Source organism: Mixophyes fleayi, assembly GCF_038048845.1.
Source record: "Mixophyes fleayi isolate aMixFle1 chromosome 2 unlocalized genomic scaffold, aMixFle1.hap1 SUPER_2_unloc_5, whole genome shotgun sequence".
NCBI lineage: Eukaryota > Metazoa > Chordata > Amphibia > Anura > Limnodynastidae > Mixophyes > Mixophyes fleayi.
The window spans coordinates 769,648-785,840 of NW_027445882.1; the positions used below are offsets into that span (position 1 = coordinate 769,648).

Below are 16,193 nucleotides of genomic sequence, written 5' to 3' on the forward strand. Positions count from 1 at the left end.
AGATTTATCTGGCAGAGAAAACCTGAAAAACAAGTCAATAATATCCATACAGGAAAGTGGCCAGTTCAGATCATAACAAGTGCAGGGAAGCCTTGGGAACCTGTTCCAAAAACATACAAGAAAAAGCAACATAAGGACTCTTTGCTGTCTGCCCTGTGCTCACCTTTCAGCACTCCCCAGAACACAACTGATTGCTTATTTCCTATTTTGCACAACATATTGCTTATTTCCTGACTCCTTTCTGCCAATCCCCAGGCAGCGGGATTTTAATTTCTAGGTACTTCATAAAGGTTGTTGTTATTGTATCACACTCTGTTGTCAATCAATAGCCATAAATTAAAAACAGAGTACCAACATGCGCCAGTTAAAACATTTAATCATCATCATAATCAACATCCAATAATATTATTATGAACTGTGCTTTGGCACCATGAACAAGTTGTGGTTCAGAGCTGGTCCATGTGGCTTCAGGTTGAGTGATTTTCCACTTAAACTGTCATTATTTTAATTTATTTTAATAAACTATTCCAAACTATTACAAATGGACTGAAATTATCCGATTCAGATATTTTATCTCCATGGTCCAGCTATGTTTTCCATATTGAAATACATTTACAGTGTGAGTAATGTATTGTATTAGGTGACTCTTGTTTATTGATTATATAAATACAGGTAAATAGATCAGGATAGAGCAATAACAGGCTCCCTCTTTGAGCTGCCATTAAACCAGCACTGCACAAGGTCATAATTTGGCCAGTAATGATTGACACTAAAAATAACATTACATTTTAATGTGTCAGTAAAAGCAGCATGATAAATTATGTGTTACATTGTGGTTCCCCTTAAAAGTAATTTCCACTTTTGATAAACTCAAACTGGACTTCTCCATACCCATAACTGATTTGTTCTATCTGCTTCTTCTTCATTGTGGTGGGCTCTTTCCAAAGGGCAGACCATGATGGAGCATTCTACCCCTCACCCTTACAAATATTCAGTCAGCCAGTGTTATAACATTTGAAAGTACAAGTTTAGTCACCATTGGTGTCATGACGTATGTGATTACATCAACAGAATAAAGCAGTGTAATGGGGTCATGCCTGACATGACGCTCTATTGTAGACTCCTCTGCAGATCGGGAGGCCAAATGTAACCACTGTAAACCAGGTATGGGATATGGTGAAGTCTGATAAGAGTTCAACAAACATTAATTTTTCTTTAACTCTTACTAATTAGAGTTTTGCTTAAATATCACCGTTTTGGAAGAAGTTAAATCTTTTTTTATATTACTTAAGCTTTCATGCATTTGTAGTGTTCAGGCACAAGGAAATATATTTTAGTTGCACATCTACAGTATGTGTGCAAGTCTTCTGCTTAGAAGTAAGGATGAAGGGGACAATTTGGGGGTTGCTGGTGCCATTTGTTGGAGTGTAGAGTCTTCTTCATTCTCTGTGACATTTACAAATATTTTTGAGAACATGTAACACTTTTATTTCTTATATTTTGTTTTTAAAAATTGTAAAATAAAACATTGCTCTTTTCTAATAATATTAATTATCTTGCTTGTAATTGTAAACTTCTATGAACTTAATTCCAACCCAGAACTGGCTCGACTATTAGCCAACCTTAGGTGGACGCATCCATAATGTCATTTATTCGTTGCTTTTAATTTCCATACGGCACCTCCATGTCGCTGACAAAGAGGAGCAGCAGCTGGCAGCTTCTTACCTGTTAAGCTGCTGGATACTCCTTCTCCATGTCAATAATGAGCTGTCACAGCCCCTCCCCCACAAGTTAGGAAAGGGGGGGGGGGTGTCAGGGCTAGGTGCACAGCACCTGAGGTAAAGCCCTAGGTGCCTTTACCATCCCCATACCTACAACCCCATGTTTTGGATAAAGTTCAGACCATGCATTGAACATGTCTGTGCAGCAGTCATGCATTATCGTGGCACATTGTAAACAACTAATACTGGACCTCTAATTTGCCTGCCACCTCCTCAAACATCCCATATATTTCAGCCATTCACATCTAACAGCACACAGCTGGGATATTTTTGCTACACTATATTCTGGTCGACATCAGAAGAGAAATGTTTCTTCTTCCCTAGGGAAGGAGAAACATTCAGTGAAATTCAGCAAAATATGGTTCCTGTCCCATTTATGTCCTGGGAAAGGTCAAACAGATGGGAAAATAAAAATCTATAACATAGTGGAGAATCATGAACCAGATGAAAGCGCAAACCAAGGGAGAACATTGCTTAACTACTATGCTGTAGTTAAATTAAATTGTAGTGCTAATAATTATATTATTAATTTTACCAAGTAACAACATTTTCACCAAGCTAATCTACTTTATTATTACTATTATGTAACTAAAATGTTTGACTGGGACAGATGCAGCCTGGCAAGTGACTATAATGTAAAGTAAAACAGCAAAATTAGCAATAAGAGACATAATGGGTAGATAACAAATCACAATCACAATTCACAACAATTGGAGATACAAACAACAAGGTTTATCTTTGTTGCTTAAAAAAATTGTAGTGTAGCTTAGTAGCCAGCCTCCCTTAGTGCCCCACAGCAAGGTTAGCAATGAAAATTGAACTACACTCACTACTAATATATTGCTATACATAGCTACATATTTGTATTCTGCTTTTTGGGCTCTCCCCTTGGCACCCTCTTCATTACTTTTCAAAAATCCAATAAAAAAAAAGCTTGCTTAAAAAATTTTTTTTTTTTTTTTAATGCCACTTATCCAATTGATAGAAAATCTTGCCTGAGTGGCATATGGGGTACATGAGGAGAGGTCTGAGTGGCATGTTGAGAAATTCCAGGGTGCATCTTCTAAGAGTCTGCATCCATGTTAGGGTATTTTGTGGCAGACAGAGGTCTGAGGGAATGTGGGATTATTTTGGAACAAGCGGGAGGTGGCATATAGTACAATTTTGGAACATGTGAGATGAAAAATGCAAGGTTGCAGAGTGGTCCTGGGCTATTTTTTCAGCCATAGTCTATCTCTAAATGAAGTAAAGGTAATTACCTTTATGTTTTCTGCTACTACAATCTCAGGTAAGTCACAGTTTGAGTTTTATTAGACAAGCAGTAAAAGTACTTGAAATAAAAAGAAAGACACTAGTGTATCCTCCCAGATAGGGTTAATAAGAACATTAAGAGGGTCACTGTGAGAAAGAACTGAAGACACAGAGCATGGGAAACAGAATCAAGCTAATTTTATCTCTGTTTAAAATAAAGCTATTGCCTGCAATATTGTAGCTAAGAAAACAAGATCTTTGAAGAGACTGTTATGAGAATAACACTGGTTAAGCTACACAAAAAAAAATCTGCGGCTCCTCCCAAGATGAAGGACATCTATCCATGCAAGGAAGATCTGTGTGTCCCAAAGGGTACAATGTCTTGTTGTGCAAACTGAGTCCCCAGGCTTTACAGAGCTTCTACCAAAATTACATTCTAGTCAACCACGTGGAGTATTTCTGTATACACCAGTATTGCACTCCTTTATATTATTAAAATATCTAAAAATAACATTTCCCCATTACTACTACTATTAAAAGGGACACAAACCACATATTAAAATTGATTTAATAAGAAATGGCATCTTCAAAATGAATCAAAAGTGGAGAATAGGGACCATGAAACCATTATCTCTGTTTAATGTTTCTCTTTTTACCCATTGGTACAGTAGGTCATAAGCTCAGTTGTACAGAGCCAATAGGATCCTTTAAAATGCCAGTCAGTTCTATTGTCAACGTCACTGCATGAGGTTACGGCAATTTCAGTCCACAAAAGATTTACATTCACTAAGATTAATCAAAGTCATAGTAAATTAATTTTATATTAAACTTGTGAAAAAAAGGTCAGTTCACATACATAAATATTTTAAAAAATGCACATTTCAAAAATATACAAAATGATTTTAAAAAAAATCAACCTGCATTAATCTTTTATTGTAGGAGGAAGAAGAATACTTGAATAAACTTCCAAAAGCAGAAAGAATTTTCTCTGAATTTCTTCTTATTCTGCTCCTGTTACAAATTATTCCTCCATCACATACTGAAGTTATCATAATCAAAAGATAATAGAAATACATTGAATTCATCACAGCAAACATGACCTATTACTGTCTGAAAATTGAAGGTTTTGATGAAAGTCATCCCCATTAATGCATTTTTAATCTTATGGCTCATACACATCAAAGCATTTGCCCTTCTGCAAACTGCACAAACCATTAAAAAAAACTAAAATCATAAAAAAACATTGATAAAATATAGCTGTTATAGAATAATAGAAACCACTCAATTGTCTTATCTCGTCAGTCTCTATGACATTTGTATTCTGCAAAGTTTTCAAGTCGTTTGAATAACTTATAATACTGTAATAAGAATATTTAGCACATTTGCAAATAAATCATACTTACACACTCTCCCTGAATGACTCACAATTTCCGGGTAGGTCTCCTGGCATGGGAGGGCTGGCAAACTTTAGCACGGGGGGCAAGAGTCAACTCAGCAGCCTATTTTAAAGGAAATAAAATGCAGGTGGCCCAGTGATCCAGCCTTAGGTAGGCACATGCCCCCTTGCCCTTCAGCCCCTTTCTCCTGCACTCACAGGACAACAGGCCATTGTCCCGCAACTTGCCACTTACTAATGAAGTGGGCAGGATGGGGACCTCCATGATGTGATTCATGGTCAATGTCACTGCGCAGTGGTGCAAAAATAATGTGATTCGCCGCTCACTGCCCCCTCCATCCTCATACACCTCTCTTCCGGGATCTCCCGGAGATGAAGAGTGAAATGTCGGCAAGTGTGAAATAAATTATTGCATTTCTTTTCACTGCAGTAAGTTGAATCTATACTTCAGTTACTTAAAAAGTGTAACTAAACATGAAAAATGCTGCATTATTAACTTACTTTAATGAATAAATATAGAATCTGTCTTGACCTGTTTTGATATTGTGTGACTATCTGTTATTACTTTATCCTTGTTATATAGTTCCTATTTTTACTTGCTTAGATCTACTTCTCTGATAGAAACATGAGACTGAGTGTGCCATCGCCATGTGATCATCTAGCCAACTCCATCTATCCGTGTAGCACAGAAATTCCGCATGAATCAAACACTTTGCAGGGCAGCATGAATTATGACATACTTTTGGAGTACCCCTGCCTTCAAGACAAATTCCCCAAAATAGGAGAAATTAGGAGGTATGTATCAAGCTGCAATTTGCTTTATTTAGCGATTTTCTCAGGTGAATTTGAACCCGCCGATGTATGATAGTGTGAGTTTATAGTAAATTGCAAGTAAAGTGATGTAACCAAAATCGACACACTACAAATCGCCACTCCTCCTTTTGGCCATTCTAAGAGTACAAATCGCCATATGTATGAAGCGGCAATTTAGCAAACTTGTCTGTGATTGCTGCGAAAATGGCCAGAATCAACATGCTGCTTTGGGTAGGCGAGATTAGCAAACACATCAGCTTTCCACTGCTGGCCAATGTTAACATAACAGGATGCACACTTATAAGTTTTAATTATGAGGGTAATCATGACCTTTTGTTTATAGGGGCAAAAATGATTATTAAGTATCTTACGGGGACCAAATTATTTTATGGGCAAATTTCATTAACCATTATATATAAGGGATTATTTATTTATTATATTATAGTGGCATACTATGTTATTACCAATGGGACAATAATATTTTTTTATGATGTGGCAACACGTAATATTTCCAGATGGGGAAACCTACATACTTGTGGCGCTACAAGTGGCAGCATTCACATGGGCAAAATTGTTTCTTACATATAATCATTAACAAAATTTGGCCCAGTAATTTATTCATAAAATAATTTGGCCCTGTAAGATAATTAATAATAATTTTTGCCCCTCTAAACAACAAATCAAAAGTACCCTCATAATTAAAACTTGTATTTTGCCTCCTGGTATGTTAAGAAAGGACAGATAGTTCTAACAGCATGCTTTTTTTTTCTGTTGAATCTCGGGCAAGTTGTTTGTGTTTCTGTTGAAACTTGGGCAAGTTTCTGTTGAATCTCTGTAGAGTTGACTAATCTGCTGGTGGGATAGGTGTTATAAAATCGACACACACACCCAGAGATTGGATTTTGGAATGTTAAAAATCGCAGGTTAATACATATGGCGACTTTGCACATAAAATCGCCTGTGATCTCTAAAACGATTTACAGCGATTTGAAATCACTGAAAAAATTACGTCTTGACACATTTACCACAAGGAATGAAATTCAGAGGAATTTATTCCACACAACAGCAGTGGATCTTTTTAAAACTTTAACGCAGAGGATGCGCTCTTCAAAGGTGAAGTGCTATGTAAATCAGCAATATGCAGGGCCATTATATTTAAATAACATGCATTCTTGATAAAAAAAAGAAATTCAACCTGAGACATATGATGTACTCTTTTAAGAATATAGCTGTTTGTGGGAGCAACAAACACACAATAATATACAATAACAAACCTTAATGAACAATGTCTAGTATCATTAATATGTAATTACCAGTGTCTGCATTTTTTATAATGTTATGATCATCCATTTCAAACATCAACCTGACACTCGCCAGCTTCCAAACGTCATATCACTGGCAGTTTCACATCGAATTCTAACTTTTCCTACACAGAAAATATGGAAAAAAATGGTAAGGGAACAAGAAAATTTGCAAACGTGGTGGAAACAGAATATGAACGAATATGTGATTGGGTTGAGTGGCTTGGAGCATATGTGATTCACTTTGATCAGCTGTTTAAATGTTTACGGTAATAGCAGCCCCTCTTGAGAAGTTTAAACTGTTAAAAATTAATTTGTCATTTTTATTTCAATTAAAATTGAATATCATTTTAAAAATGTGTTGTAAAGATTAGCACTATGTGGGGTAGTGTTATATGGGGTCTGAGTGTATGTGTATATATATATATATATATATATATATATATATATATATATATATATATATATATATATATATATATATACTCTGTGATATTATGGGTACAGTGTACTAGTTAAATATGCTTGAGCAATTACATGTAAGTTCTTAGCCAATCCAAGTGAGACTAATGCAAAAAGAAAAGTATATACCAGTATTATGTGGCTTCTTTAGGCATCTGGAGAAACAGTGATGTCAGTGTATCAGTAATAAGTTCATTACATTAGTCAATAGTAGTGGGAAGTCTGCAAACTATGCCTAGTCTCACTTCACAGGGCCAAGCAGTTCTTTCTCTACAAGAACACAATGCTCCATTTTTATAACATTTCCTTTAACCTGTTATCCCAATTTCTTATTGAATTATACATTATCAAGATCACTTCCTTACTAAGTACCTCTCATTACATCCCCTACAAGCTCCTTCCTGTGCCCTTACAAGAATAAGTGAAGACCTCAGAGAACATACACACTGATAAGCTAAAGCAGTATATCATTCCAAGGGCTGGCTTTCCCATACCCAGGAAGACGCCCGATTCTGCTACAGTAAGCTGCACCCATTCTCTCTGATACTAATTGTATTTGCAACAATAACAAGAAACTTTATTTCCGTGTAAGTCCCCATGTTTTGTTCTTCGCTTCACAATGCTAGCATTTGTAGGTCTTTTTTATGTTCTAATTAAAAACGCCTTATTGTGAGCTTCAGACATGCCATTCAGTCTTTCTCTGCAACAGGAGACTGAAGGGAAATGTTTACTTAGGGAAAACAATGCATTGTAGATGTTATGGGTTTCTTTTTTGTATTATTAAGTTAAAAATGATTACATCCTTTTCTACAGATTTAACCCATTTGCATCTACTATGTAATACTTTATTACAGAAAGTGCAAAATTACAAATACATCTCACCTATTTACACAAACATTGCTTACTTCTGTTTGTGACTTCTAAAGGAGGGCATTTAACATGGCAGCCTTACATAATTATGAGTGGTTAAAAATCATGTACATTTTTGGTGATTTAGAAAAGGTTCTGAAAAGGAACTTTAAAGTGGGCCTGTCAATCACACACAGTTGAGGCAGTCACTTGTGAGCTGAATGTGGGCATGAAAAGGAGCATGAAAGTGCAGTTGAAGCAGGGCCAATGCAAAACACAGATAAAACACTGAATATGTCACTCATCCAGTGTTTTTAATATCCCAATATGGAGCACAGAACACTGACATGAAGCAGAAGCAGCTGGAAGCTTCTTACCTGTGCAGTTGCTCCTCAATGTATGTCCTAACCAAGCACCACAATTGTAGTGTGGTGCGCAGAGCCATTCACCAGTTTAAGCCCTCTCATTAGTGTTCACTCATTGCCCGCATTATTTAAACCACCTGCTTTATTCCTCCATTGCCGGATCTTTGTGTCGCTTTGCTTGCATTAGGACTGGCTCTCATGATCTCGCTGCACCATTTTTACTCCTTGTGTCAGGCTGCAGAACATCGCGCCAAGTCTACACCTTGTTTCAGATTCCAGAACATCACACCAATTCTACTCCTTGTGTCAGTCTGCAGAACATCGCACCAAGTTTACTCCTTGTGTCAGCCTGCAGAACACCGTTCCAATTATTTTCCTTGTGTCAAACTCGCAGAACATCACACCAAGTCTACTCCTTGTGTCAACTTGCGGATGATCATGCCAAGCGCGCCCCTGTGCCCGCTTATCGATTCCCTCAGTCAGCATTCTTGCTCCACTATCCTAAGTGGTAACACGCAGCAGTTTACAGGACATCACATCAAATATATTCCTTTCCGGTCCCACTCTCCAAGGTCCCATGGGGTACTCTTTCCCGAGGACCACGACCTGAAGTAGAGGCAGAAAAGTCCATATCTTTGCGCTGTTAAACTCCGCGCCTCTAGGGGGAGTAGTGTCAAAACCCCAGCAGATCAAAAGGATCCAACTAGAGTCTTAGTGAACCGTAAAGTCTCAGTGAACCGATATTAAGAACCGGCCTTTGAATGACAGATCCTGTTGGAGAACCCTCCGCCAAAGATATGCTCCACCATCTGGTAGGAACTGATAGGATTGAACGACAAGATGCGGTTCAGTTGCAATTATTACAATGTATACAAAATTTGGCTACTCGCTTGGATACCCTTCAGGTAGCCACCTGAGTGCCCCGGTATAGGCAGAAGTCTTGGACTCTCCCTCCACCTTGCGGCTACCAACCCCTTTCAAATTTGATGGGGCTCCTAAGTCCTATCGGGGGTTCTTAAATCAATGCTCTATTCAATTCGAGTTGCAACCTTCGACTTTTCCTACACACAGGTCGAAAGTGGCCTATATTATATCCTTACTTTCTGGACAGGCCTTGGCATGGTTTCTCCCCTATGGGAACGGGATGACGCCATTCTTGCTGATAGTGCTGCCTTTATCTCCGCCTTTTGCATAAACTTTGATGAACCCGGTCGGGTCACGTCAGCAGCTTCCAGCATCCTGAGACTCCGTCAGGGCTCCTCTACAGTGGCGCAGTATGTCAACCAGTTCCGGACACTCTCATCCGAATTGCAGTGGAATCAGGAGGCATTGGCAGGCTTCTGGCACGGCCTTTCAGATAGAGTCAAGGATGTGTTATCTTCCCAAGAATTACCCTCAACTTTGGACGCCCTCATCTCACTTTGCAACCGAGTGGCTCTTCTGTTTTGTGAGAGGTCTTCTGAAAAAGAACCCCATTGTCATCCTCCTTTCAAGTTGGCTCCAGGCTTCCAACGTTCCATCCAAGCTGACGAGCCAATGTAGCTAGGCCGCTCCCAACTAACACCAGAAGAACGGGAGAGAAGACTGAGGAACAAACTCTGTATTTATTGTATCGATCCTTGCCACGTCCTCAGTTCCTGTCCAAAACGTTCGGGAAACGACAAACCCTAACCTGTTCAGGCCAGCTCAGGCTAGGGGTGTCTAAATCCTCTCCAACTCCCTGTGTTCCTCTAACCTGTTCTATTCCTGTTACCTTGCATCATTCCTCAGGATCATTTCTCTCTAACCCCCTATTGGATTTAGAGCTGCAGGGAATTTTATTTCACTCTCACTCGTTTCACAATGGGCCCTGCCCAAGGTTCCTATAAAATCTCCGGTGGTCGTCACTGCCATTGACGGATCTCGCATCACCCATATGCTCATCTTGAAACATACTAAACCTATCTTGTTCCAAATAGGGGCTCTACATCGGGACCTAATTTCCTTTTATACATTACCCCTCACTACTAGCCCTATTAATCTGGGATTACCATGGCTCCAATTACATTGTCCCCATCTGGACTGGTCCTCCTCTCAAATTCTAGCCTGGGGTCCTGCTTGTGCTGGTAAAATGTTTAAACCCATTCGCCCTCCAGGCGCTAGCCTTCCGCTTCCGGTCTCTGAATTCTTGCCACCTCAATATGCCTCCTTCTCGGATGTATTTAGCAAGGCCCATTCTGAATGCCTACCTCCACATCGTGATTGGGATTGCCCCATCAATCTAGAAGTCGGCAATATTCCACCTCGTGGCCGGGTCTACCCACTCTCATTGCCTGAGACTGAAGCCATGTCAGTATATATTAAAGAGAACCTTCAACAAGATTTTATCAGACCCTCTTCTTCTCTGGCTGGAGCAGGGTTCTTCTTCGTGATGAAGGAAGACGGACACTGAGACCTTTCATTGATTACCGTGGCCTTAACAACATCACCATCAAGAATCGTTATCCCATACCATTAATCACCAAGCAGTTTGACCGTATCAAAGGAGCCAGTTTCTTCCCGAAACTCGACCTCCGTGGGGCTTACAACCTCATTAGAATTTGGCCTGGAGACGAATAGAAGACGGCTTTTAATACGCGGGATAGCCACTACAAATACCTTGTCATGCCATTGGGGTTATGCAATGCCCCAGCCATTTTCCAAAGTTTTGTTAACAAGATTTTCCGTGACCTCCTTAATTCCTGTGTAGTCCTCTACCTCAATGACATTTTGATTTTCTCCCAAAATTTACTTCCCATCGTCTCCATGCATCTGAGGTTCTGTCCATATTACGGGAGAACCAACTCCACTGTAAACTCTAGAAGTGTCTCTTTGAGGTCCCAAGTATACCCTTCCTAGGGTACATTGTCTCAGCCTCTGGCCTACAGATGGATCCCTATAAAGTTTGTGCTATATTGGATTGGCCACAACGGTGTTTTCTGGGTTTCGCAAACTATTTGAGACGCTTTATCCTTGGATTTTCAACTGTTGGGGCTCCCATAGTTGCACTTACTTGCAAAAGGAGCCGAAAACCGATTCTGGCCACCAAAAGCGGTCACGGCTCAAATTATCAGACAGCCTTACATGTTACTTCCTTTCTTCTTTGAAGTGGATGCCTCCTCAGTGGGTGGAGGAGCTGTACTGTCCCAGAAATTTCCTCAAGGCAAATTCCTTGCCTTTTATTCCCGAAAGTTTCTACCTGCTGAAGAGAACTATGCTATAGGGTACAAGGAGCTGCTGGCTATGAAACTAGCCTTAAGCGAATGGTGTTACCTACTGGATGAGGCCCTACACCCGGTTACCGTGTTTACAAAAATCTTTTATATCTACAAACTGCTCAGTGTATGAATCCTTGACAGGCTCGGTGGCCTCTTTTCTTCTCGCGTTTTAATCTCTATATTACCTTCAAACCTGGTCTGAAGAATAAGAGGGCTGACGCGCTCTCCAGAGCCTTCAACACTAACTCAGACACATCCTCGGTATCGAACTGCACCATCCTGAATCCCAAATGCTTGTACGCTTCTTCTTTGACTTCCGTTCCCACTCCTTCCCCTGGGAAAACCTTTTTTGCCTATTCAATTGCAAATTAAACTTCTCTCCTGGTTTCACGCATCTCGCTTCTCTGGTTATATGGGCGCCCATAAGACGTTTTCCCAGAACAATTGGTGGCCAAACATTTGAACCTGCATTAGAGACTTTGTGGCAAGTTGCAACATCTGTGCCCAGAATAAGTCTCCTCGTCAAGCTCCATCTGGGTTACTTCATCCTCCTCACGTGCCTACCAAACCATGGACACATCTCACCATGGACTTTATCACGGATCTCCCGTCCAGCCGAAAGTATAATACCATCTGGGTGATCGTGGACCGCTTTTCTCAAATGGCTCACTTTATCCTGCTCAATGGTCTTCCATATTCTCTTGTGCTGGCTCACCACTTTGTGAATGAAATTTTCCTTCTGACTTCCTGAGGAGATGGTTTCAGATCATGGGGTCCAATTTGTGTCAAAATTTTGGAGAGCTCTCTGTCATCTAATTGGGATTCACCTGAAATTCTCCTCCACCTATTACCCCCAGATGGGCAAACGGAGAGGGTCAACCAAGACTTGGAAACCTTTCTAAGAATATTTTCCTCTGCAAATCAGGTTCCAAACTACCTTATTAAGCAAGTCTGCACAAGAACTGTTCGTTGGGAGTTTCATAAATTAGGTTTTCATGGCCGAGCAGCTGCATATATGTCACCATGGGCAAGGCCAAACCGACTGTAATGGTGTAAAGCACACTGCCATTGTACTCTGGAGCAGTGGAAACTTGTTATCTGGAGTGGTGAATCGTACTTCATTATTTTGCAATCTGACGGAAGAATGTAGGTTTGCCAGGAGAATGCTTCCTACTCGAATGCGTAAAGCCAACTCTAAAGTTTGGTGGTGGAGGAATAACGGTATGAGGCTGTTTTTCATGGTTTGGCCTTGGCCCCTTAGTTCCAGTGAAGGGAAATCTTAATGCTACAGCATACAATGACATTCTAGAGAATTGTGTGTTTCCAATTTGAGGCAACAGTTTCAGAAAGGCCCATTCCTGTTTCAGCATGACAATGCCCCATGCACAAGCTAGGTGGATCAAGAAATGGGGTCCTGTGTTGTCTGCACAGAGCACTGACACCAACCCCTTCTATGACCATTGGGATAATTTGGAACCCGGACTGCTAGCTAGGCCTTATCGCCCAACATCAATACTCAGCCTCACTAATGCTCTTGTGCATGGATTGCAAATTCCTGCAGCTATGTTCCAAAACAGTGAAAAACCTTCCCAAAAAAATGAAGGCTGTTATAGCAGTAAAGGTGGGACCAACTCTATATTAATACCCATGGTTTTAGAATGAGATGTTCAACAAGCACATATGTGTGTGATGTTCGGGTATCCACACACCTTTGGCCATGTATTGTATGGTCCATGCTTGCCCCAGTGAGCCGGTGGCACACACTACTGTCTCTGGTGCATATGGAAATTCAAGGGTGTTTTCAGGGAGGTGTACAGGTGGCCTAAATGCCACCAAACCCCCTTGTCCTGATTCCAAGGAGACCAATGTTTGGAGATACACTTAAAAGGAAAACTATTTTAAAAACAAATTTATTGTTTGAAAGGCAAATTTAATTAAAGAACTTAAGATATTTGAAGTTGTTATTTCTTTGTTTTTGAGCCAATTTTCTTTTGTATTATTATGAAGCTTGCAAATAATACTGGATGACAATTTGTTAAGCTTTGGACTTTCAATATTTCCCATAGTCAGTACCAGTCATAAATATAAAGATGCAAATTAATGCAATATTAACAGAACACCAATATCTTGGACACATAGGGGCTGATGCTGAGGCATATGTGTTCAAAAATATGCTCTAAAAAGCTGCATGTAAAAAGAACGTATAATTCATATGCTGAAGCACAGTCATCTTAAGATGCATCCAGTTCTGTACCAGTAGCATATGTGCCAGGTTTGCTTCAGGCATCTTTAAACCCAGATTCACTTACACCCAACCAAGTCATAAACACATTTGTTTTGATAGTGAAAACAAATTGAGTGCTTTGAGTGGTCCTGATGATTGTTGTCTGGGAAGGTGTTGTTCTCCAGTTTTGTTTCTGAAAATTAGGTGCTAGTTGTTTGTGAAGTGAGATGCTAAGCTGTAAAGGGATATATATATCAGTATTGAAAAGTGAGAGATAAAGTAAAGATCAGAGGTAAGTAGTGAAGAATAGACTAAAAGAAAAGAAAAATATAAGGAAATAAGGTAAAGATATAAACACAGTGATATATGAATAAAATAAAAATTAATGTAGAATAAAAAAATTGTAAAATAATAGTAGAATGAAGAATATAAATAATATTATGTATAACATATAATAGGGGGTGAGGGGAAGAGAAATGGGATGAGAAAGCTAGTTTTGTAAGGTATTAGGGTGAGTGGTTTTTGGTGACAATACAAATAAGGTGCAGGTGTGATGTGTGAGTGTCAAGGAAATATGGTGTAGGTGCTTGGGACAAGGATGTGAATAAGGGATATGTATTGTGGGGTGAGGTTAAGGGACATAGAATGAAGAGGATGTGAAGAAATAGGAGCAAGTAATTTTATTGTATGTAAAATATACTTCTAATGTGGTTATCATTTTAGAATAAATATATGTTAAATATATGTATGTAGAGATAGAAATCTAGGTAGGGAGAGGAGATATATAGGTGATGAGGGTGTAAGTGGAGAGCAGGATGAGACTAGGGATAAGATTTGGAAGGTGAGCATGTGAATCATTGTGTGAGGTATTTTGTCAGAGAAGATTTCAGTTTTGAGCAGAGTAGAGTTCTTAAGTATTTTGTTTCAGTTCCAAAGTAGACAGATCGACAGGACAGAGCTGACAAAAAGAGAAACAGGAAGAAGTGAGGTTTTCAAGACTGAGATAGAGTTAAAAAAAATATTTTGAAGACGTAGAAATTGCTTGCTATCAGATGAGTATAGCACAGTATATTGCTATACTGATCTTAGTCAGATGCTAAAAAGTAGGGGTGTGCACCGGCCACTTTTAGTGTTTTGTGTTCTGGCAAAACAAATCAGAACCCAAAACCTCAAGCTAATCAGAACACCCGTCGAAAGGTTTTGGTTCGGATTTAGGGTTTTGGGTTCTGATTTATTTTTAAAAAAGCATAAAAAGTACTAAAATCCCGTTTTTTTTTTTTGTTTTTTTTTCACTCCTACACTATTATTAACCTCAATAACATTCAATAAGAATCATTTCCACTAATTTCCAGTCTATTCTGAACACCTCCCAGCTATCTGGACTGCGTAGTGGAGTGGCCCCGGTACCCAATTTGGTACCGGGGCCACAATACCTCCTCCAACTGGTCTGAATTACACTGCACAGATGGCTGCTTCTACATCCTCTGCAGCATATAGAGGGTGTAGTTCGAGCGCGTCACTACCTCTTGTTTTTGACGATGACAGGTCATTTTCATTCATTTTTGATTTGGCAGCAACAGTCAACGTATTTTAATATCTGATACGCATCTATCTGGACTGCGTAGTGGAGTGGCCCCGGTACCCAATTTGGTACCGGGGCCACAATACCTTCTCCAACTGGTCTGAATTCCACTGCACAGATGGCTGCTCCTACATCCTCCAACTGGTCTGAATTCCACTGCACAGATGGCGGACACCGGATGCACGTCTAACACCAACATAGCTGTTGAACGTAGTAATAGAAATGGCAGTTCCTCTTTTTTGGAACTACAGAAACAATGACCGTAGTAATAGAAATGGCAGTTCCTCTTTTTTGGGACTGCAAGAATATATTGCTTTATTATTTTTTTTATACTTTTTCAATAATTTTTTTATATTTATTTTAAAAAAAAAATTGGGTATTTTTTTTTACATTTTTTTAAAGATTTTTGGCTAATTGACAAATTGCTATGGACTTATCAGAAACAAATACAGGACAAAAGCAACACTGGACTCAGCAGCACAGAGCACTGGGAAAAGTACTAATGGACTCAGCAGGACAGAGCACCACTTGACTAAAGTAATCAGCAGGACAGAGCATATCAACCTCCCTCTTCAGTAACCACAGGGAGAATGAAGATGGCGGCCGCGAGCGGGGCATTTATGAGATCCGAGTCCTGCGAGACTTGGATGTCATAGCCTCGTTTTGGATTCCTTTGGCGGCCAGAAGTACCCGAACAGTGCTCGGATCCCGTTGGATACACACTGTTCGGGTGGGCTCGGATTAGCGAAATCCGAGCCCACTCATCTCTACTAAAAAGCATGCTAAAAGTAGTACTTAAGAGGTGTTATGGCTTTAACTACCTCCCTGATAAATTGCAGTTAAGCACAAATAACGAGAGGGTCAGTATCCGACAGCGTGAATGTATACTAATGTGAAGATTATGGGGTAAATTTATGACCCCAGAGCAATAAA

The 16,193-nt window shown here is 39.6% G+C and overlaps 1 long non-coding RNA gene across 4 annotated transcripts in view; it reads right to left on the minus strand.

The window, feature by feature from the left end:
• LOC142109658 (uncharacterized) overlaps nt 1-16,193 on the minus strand; it is a 49,807-nt gene that overhangs the window by 20,456 nt on the left and 13,158 nt on the right. For 3 of the 4 annotated variants that reach the window (XR_012680426.1, XR_012680425.1, XR_012680427.1), the window contains exon 3: nt 6,555-6,667. The exons of the other annotated variant lie outside the window; for it this stretch is intronic. This is a non-coding gene — a long non-coding RNA (uncharacterized LOC142109658). The remainder of the gene's footprint in view (nt 1-6,554; nt 6,668-16,193) is intronic. 4 annotated transcript variants of the gene reach the window in all.